This window comes from Macrotis lagotis, chromosome 5 (genome assembly GCF_037893015.1).
Source record: "Macrotis lagotis isolate mMagLag1 chromosome 5, bilby.v1.9.chrom.fasta, whole genome shotgun sequence".
Taxonomy (NCBI): domain Eukaryota; kingdom Metazoa; phylum Chordata; class Mammalia; order Peramelemorphia; family Peramelidae; genus Macrotis; species Macrotis lagotis.
In genome coordinates, this window is record NC_133662.1 from 260491620 (window position 1) to 260499079 (window position 7460).

The window sequence follows — 7460 nt, forward strand, 5'->3', positions numbered from 1 at the left end:
TAGAGATGGCCCTGGATGAGAGATCATCAGGGTTAAGTGATTTGCCCAAGGTCATGTCACATATCTGAGGCCAGATTTGAACTCAAATCCTCCTGTCTCCAGGAGACTGGTGTTCTATCCACTTCACTACCTAGCTACCCTAGAAGGTGGCAGATAGGGTAATGGCATTCATTGAATGGCAGAGTTTGAGAGCTGGAAGGGGCCTCTACAAGCTTCTAGTTTAATCTATACATGAAAGAAATTCCCATTATATTATACAAGGCTGTGTTCTTATTCCCATGTCAGAATAAGTGTTGTTTAACTTCTCTTCAAAGACCTCTGAGGAAGGTAACCCCAACAACCAATCAACTTACAAACATTTCAATAGATTTTATTTATATTCTTGTTTGACATTATCCAGAGTCCCTCTTGTCTCAGAGAGCAATTCCTTTATAGTGAAGAATTTTTTTAAGAGGAAAAGAGGAAAAAACAAACTAGTCAACCAAATTGAAAAACTGAATTTAAAAAGTTTATTATGTTGGAAGAAATCTTAAAAAAATCTAATCGAAAAAATCACACTTCATATTGTAAACCTTAAAATATAGAGTTAAAATAAAATGACAGAAAATATAGGTTAAACATGAAGTTTTACTCTCTGGGATTTACAAAACCCACAGGTGAAAGCCCCTTTGCTAATGACCACCATGAGAAGAGGGAGATGAGAATGTTTACGCAGCCGCCACTAGGATATGCATAAACAAGAGCAGACAAGACATTAAACCTTCCTGGAAGCCATTCTATTAAATTGTACAAAATCTATTCACAAGATCGTTATATAAAGTTATCTTTCCTGGATTGAAGTCCAAGGAGGACAGAACAAGTATTCCTTTCAAAGTCTAAGGAGGGCATCTTTCATTCCTCACAATAAGAAAAATCAACCTTTGACCAGGAATATAGTTTTTGACAAAATTATAATTTGACAATATCCAGTGTTCTGCATCCAAGGGTACTTAACTGCAAAGGAGTAATGTGTTCTGTCTTTTCATATCTCTTCTTTGGGATCAAATTTATTCTTTATAATTTCAATTTACATAGTTGCACAATTTTCTTAGTTCTGTTTACTTCATTTTGCATACACATTCATGAGATATATTTCCTATGACATGATAATATTTAATTATATTTTTAACATGCCATAATTTGTTTAGCCATTTCCCAATAAATTAGCTTCTCTCTCTCTCTCTCTCTCCCTCCCTCTCTCTCTCCTCCTCTTTCTCTATTTTCTCCCTCTTTTCCTTCCTTCCTTCTTTCCTTCCTTCCTTCCATCCTTTCTTTCTTTTGACTAAGTCTCCCCAATTTGTCCACATTAGTGGATGCAAGGGCTACTCACCAATCCATTCAAAAGCTTTTGTTTCTAAGGGGGTCTGCTTGACTAAAAGAATGATGATGCCCTAGCCAGATGTGTCTAACCTGCAGACTGTGGGCAGTATTGGCCCTCCTACTCCATTATTGCAGGCTCATATTGCATTTATTGGTAGTGGTGGTGAGGGTTATTGCATTGTATTTCATGAATGGAGATTAATTCTTTCTACAACCCATGAAGGGTTTTTGGTGGGCTATGCCCAGAAGAGTTAAAAAACTTGACAACCCTGCCCTAACCAGTAATCTTTTGAATACATGGCAGAGAGGAGGGTTTGGGAATTGAGGGAGAAGTAAATGACTTTTGTTTTAGATGTATTGAATTTTTTTTACAACTACTGTATTTTTTTTAGGTTCTTCCAAGGCAATGGGGTTAAGTGGCTTGCCCAAGGCCACACAGCTAGGTAATTATTAAGTGTCTGAGGCTGGATTTGAACTCAGGTATTCCTGACTCCAGGGTGGTGTTCTATCCACTAAGCCACCTAGCTGCCCCTAGATGTGTTGAATTTCAGATGCCTATAAGACATTTAAAAATGTCCAGTATGCAATCTATCTCTTGGGAATTCAGTATAGATGTTTATAACTCCTTCAAAACTCTGGCTATTTAGTTCCTCACACCCTGACTTCTATTTCTATTCTTATTTCAGATAACCACAAATGTGATTGTCACCTTTGATCTTGATATCATTTAAACTACTTCTCTTCAAGATGAATTTGAACTATTAATCTATGAATTTCCCCTTTTTAATCATGTCCTTCCTTCTTGGCACTCCCACAGCCTAACTCCACCTAAACCTGTTCTTCACTCCCCAATTCTCCCAGGCTATTAAGACTATTTCAGTTTCATTCCCCTCCCTTCTTTCTCTCTATTATTAAGTTCATGGATTCTTCTGCAGAAATGTAAATTCTCTGGCCTAGACCAGAATGGGAGTCCAGGCCCAGGATTGGAACAAAATGGGACACATAGATTTTCTTATATTTAACAAATGGAGGCCAACTTAACAATAGCATAGAAGGAGGCTTTGTCAGTCAGCAATGGAGTGAAACAAGGCTGTGTTCTTGTTCCCATGCTTTTTAAGATGATGTTTTCAGCCATGTTGTCAAATATTTTCTTTTTTTAAAAAACAACAGTTTTTAATACCAGAAAGAATTATAACTGCCTAAATATTTTATTAGGAGTTAAATACCCCAAAGCTGTTTTTTAAAAAAATAAAACAACTTAGTTTTGTCTATTAAAGTTCTCATTTAGACAAAAATATAGCTTAAGCAATTCATCTAAATGGAATGTTTTAATTTAATAGATCAATCTTCTTTAGGAAGTAACCACTAAACAATTAAAAACCCATTTATTTATAGCATTTAAAAATGTTTTCTGCAAAAATAAAAACATCTCCAATATGTTTGACTTGGTCTGTTGTTCCAATAAGCACAGAATTATGAATAGCAAAGAAGTATGTTAGTTGATTCAAAAGAATCCAGGCAATATAAAAAGATATTTTAATATACATCAAAGTAAGTGTTTATGTTTTTTCTTGTATTTTCTTTAGAAGATACTCCATTTGTCAGTTCAGATTTGGTTGGCCTTTTTTAGTTCTTTTGCTCAATATTTTATATGCTTCCATTTTCTCTTTTTTGTAGAGCGGTTGTGATTCTTTTCTTTCTTTCTTTTCTCAGACTCCTGTTTCTTAGCAGCACGTTTAGCTTGTTCCCATTCATACTCTTCTTTTGCCTTTTGGCTTGATGTCTTTTTCTTACTTCTTTTTGGAGTGGCAATTGGATTCACTGTTGAGCTACATTCTTCTTCTGGCAAATGTTGTTTTTCTTTTGTATGTTGTCTCCTGAGCATTTCTTCTTCAGCTAAATACACATGTTTCAAATGCTCTGGATCGCGTTCTGTAAACTGAGATTCTTGTGAAATTTGTGCCTTTTTTTCCTTTCCTTAGCAATTTCTTGTAGTCTTGTTGAATTTTTTGCTTTCTCTGAAATGCAAATCCTTGTCCCTCGCGGACGCTGCCAGAGAAAACATTCCACGAGTTCGGCCGCCTTGTCCGCCGCTGCTGTTGCCCCTGCCCCTGCCCCTGCCCCTGCCAATGCCCTCCTTGAGCCCGAGTCCTCCGGCCGCTCCGCCGCCGGGGCCATGTTCCTGCTCTGTTGTCAAATATTTTCAACGAAGACCAAAAGGACATCAGGTTTAGCTACCTCAGTGACGATAAAATTGTCAACATGAAAAGGTTATAAGCAAAGACTTCAGCAAAAGGAGTGTTGATGCGTTTTTGTCTGCAAAGGATTATGCATTCAGTTCAGCCCTTGAAGCTAAGATGCAACAAGGCAAGGATGCAATCCTGTCATCTGTGCTAATTTTGACCTAACAACCAACAAGAATCAACTAAACTTGAAATAATTAACAACTTCAGCAAAATTGTAGGATATAAAATAAATCCACGTAAACCCATATGAAGCATTTCTTTATATGACATTAATAGAAAGAGAAATTCCATTTAAAGTTACTGTAGGCAAAGATAAAATACTTGAGTCTCCGTGCCGATACAAACCCAAGGACTGCATGAATACAATTACAAAACACTTTTCACACAAAGAAAGTCAGATCTAGACAACTATAAAAATATCAATGGCTTTTGATTAGACTGAGTCAAAGTAATAAAAATGACAATTATGCCAAAGAAAAATGACCAAAACATTATTTGGTAGAGCTCGAAAAAATAACAACAAAATTCACTTGGGAGAAAAAATTACAAAAGAAAGTGGTCTAGCAACACCAGATTTCAAACTGTATTATAAAGCAGTAATCACCCAAACTATCTAGTGTTAACTATGAAATGGAACAGATTAGATACTCAAGACACAGTAGTAAGTAACCATAGTAACCTAGTGTCTGATAAATCCAAAGGCCCCAGCTTTGGGGAGAAGAACTCGCTAGATGACAAATGCTTCGGGGAAAACTAGAAAACAACAGGACACAAACTAAGTATAGACCAACATTTCACATCGTGGACCAAGGTAAGGTCAAAATGGGTGCATGATTGAAACATAAAGGCTGACACCTATAAGCAATTTAGAAGAGCAAAGAACAGTCTATCTCAGATCTATGGCAGAGAGAAAAATTCATTATCAAATAAAAGACAGAGAACATTATGAAATATAAAATAGGTAACTTTGGTCAAATTAAATTAAACATATATATACAGAGAGAGAGAGAGAGAGAGAGAGAGAGAGAGAGAGAGAGAGAGAGGACTGAGTCAAATTTATAAGAATTAAAGCCATAGCCACATGATAAATGTGATAAATGATTAAAGGATATGAACAGGCAATTTTCAGATGAAATCAAAACTATATATAGACATATGAAGAAAAGTTCCAAATGACTTTTGACTTGGGTTTTTTTTTTTTAGGTTTTTGTAAGGCAAATGGGGTTAAGTGGCTTGCCCAAGGCCACACAGCTAGGTAATTATTAAATGTCTGAGACCAGATTTGAACCCAGGTACTGCTGACTCCAGGGCCAGGGCTTTATCCACTGCGCCACCTAGCTGCCCCCAAATCACTTTTAATTAGGGAAATTTGAATTAAAACAACTTTGAGACACCACCTCTCACTGATCACATTAACTAATATGACATAAAAGGAAAATGATATATGTGGGAGATGTGAAAAATTTGAATTCTGAACTGATCCAGTCATTCTAGAGAGCAATTTGGAGCTATTCCCCAAAGGGCAACCAAACTGTGCATACCCTTTGATTCTGCAACACAACTTACTACTAGGTCTTTATCTCAAAGAGATCATAAAAAGGGAAAAAAACCCATGTGTGCAAAACTATTTATACAACTCTTTTCATGGCAGCAAATTATTGAAAATTGAGGGAATGTTCAAAAATTGGAGAATGGGTGAACAAACTGTGGCATTGATCGTAATGGAATGAAACTACTGTACAATTAGAAATGACATAACTACATTTATGAAATAAATATCATTATAAAACTTAAAAAAAGAAATGATAAAGGTAGATTTCAGAAAAACCTGGAAAGACATGTACAACAGATACAAAGTGAAATGAGCAAAACCAGAAAAACAGTGCACAGCATCAGCAACACCGTGGATTATCAACTATGAATGATCCAGCTTTTCTCAGCACCACAGTGATTCAAGGCACATACAATGGATTCATGAAGGAAAATACCATCTACAATCAGATAAAGAACTGAATGCAGATGGAAGTATATTTTCTCAATTACCTTTTCCCTTTCTCAGGGTTAATTTTTCCTTTTGATCTGTTTCTTCTTCCACAACTGAGACTAATATGGAAATATGGTTTACATGATAGCACATATATAAACTATAGCAAACTGCCTACTATTTTCAGAAGAGGGGAGATGAGGGAGGGAGGAAGTAAAATTTGAAAGTCAAAATCTTGTAAAAGTGAATGTTAAAATTTCCACAATATGTAATTGGGAAAAAAAGTTAAAATACTATTTTAAAAAATTAACACCAAGAAAACCCAGGTTCTCCACTAGCCAACCTCCCATCATCTATATGTAGAACCATCTGTTACAGAAATGGAGAAAGTTTGACTGCTGTGGATAAGTTCACATACCTTGATAATGAGGTTGACACATACATTGCCAGAGCTAGTTCCAGAACTAGCTCCAAAGTTTTGGAGGATTTGAAGGAAATCGTGGGAGAGAAGAGGTATTAAACCTACTACCAAACTTAAGGCCTACTGAATCCTCATTGATGTATGCCTGTGAAACAGTATACCAGCTCTCTGGCAAGAAACTGAATCACTTCTGTTTGGATTGTCTTATGAAGATTCTGAAGATCACCTGGCAAAATAAGATACCGGATTCCAAGATGCCTTCTCAAAGTAAACTGCTAAGCATTCAACTTCTACTATAGAGAACACAACCCGGGTTGTGGGTTGTCCACATTACTTGAATGGTAAACATATGTTTGCAAAAAAGATTATTTTATGGAAAATTATACAGGGCAAGTGCTCACAGGGATAGTCAGAAAAAGCAAAACAAGGACATTCTCAAGGTCTCTCTTAGAAACTATGGAACTGATTTGTGACATGGGAAACATTAGCACAGAACTGCCCATCATGGTGTGCCTTCATCAGAGGGTGCTGTGCTCTATGAGCAATGTAGAATTGAAGTAGTTCAAAAGAAACGTGAGATGTTCAGATTTAGAGAATCCACCCCAAATCTTCACATGACCTATTTCTGCATGACCTGTGATAGAGCATTCTGCAATCATATTGGTCTGATCACCCACAGTTGAGTTGGATATACTGTAAGTTGACACTAGCATTAGTGGTGTCATTTTGTCCTCTTCCAAAATGAAGAATAACATCAACCAACTAGCATGTAAGAAATATTCAGCAAAGAACTATCATTGACCCAGTCAGGGACAGTTCCCTGGCTTCCACATTTTGTGCTTAGTTAGAAGTACATTTCAGTTCTGAAGAATCATAGACTTCATTTACATTTTACATAGAAGACCCGAAAAACTGTCCACCGTAAGAAGTCTCAGAATTATAAGACACTTCCTGAAGTATTAAAAGAATAGAGACAACTAACAGGTGGGATTTCTTCTTTGTAAAGGTCTTCGGAGTCAGTGACTCATCATTCCCTGTGACCAATAAGAGGTTTACTTCCTCGTCTCAAAGTGCCACACTAAGACCTTTCATTATTGACCCTAATGCCTCCCTGGGCAGTTAGGTGCTACAGTGGATAGAGCGCTAAGACTGAAGTCAGGAAGACTCCTCTTCATGTGTTCCAATCTGGCCTCAGACACTTATTAGCTGTGTGACTCTGGGTAAGTCACCTAACTTCCTCATCTATAAAATGAGTCGAGGAAGGAAATGACAAACCATTTCAGTGTCTTTGCCAAGAAAACTTCAAATTAGGTCACAAAAGATCAGACACAACTGAGATGACTGAACAATAAGTTATTTTCTCTCCCCTGTATCTTCTCTTCTCCAAGTTCAATATTCCCAGGTCTTCCACCCATGGCATGATCTAGAGGCCCTTAACTGTGCTGGTTGC

The 7460-nt window shown here is 36.8% G+C and overlaps 1 pseudogene; it reads right to left on the bottom strand.

The window, feature by feature from the left end:
• Positions 1-2918: 2918 nt before the first annotated feature.
• Positions 2919-3584, bottom strand: LOC141489538 (thyroid transcription factor 1-associated protein 26 pseudogene; annotated as a pseudogene).
• Between the last annotated feature and the right edge of the window lie 3876 nt (positions 3585-7460).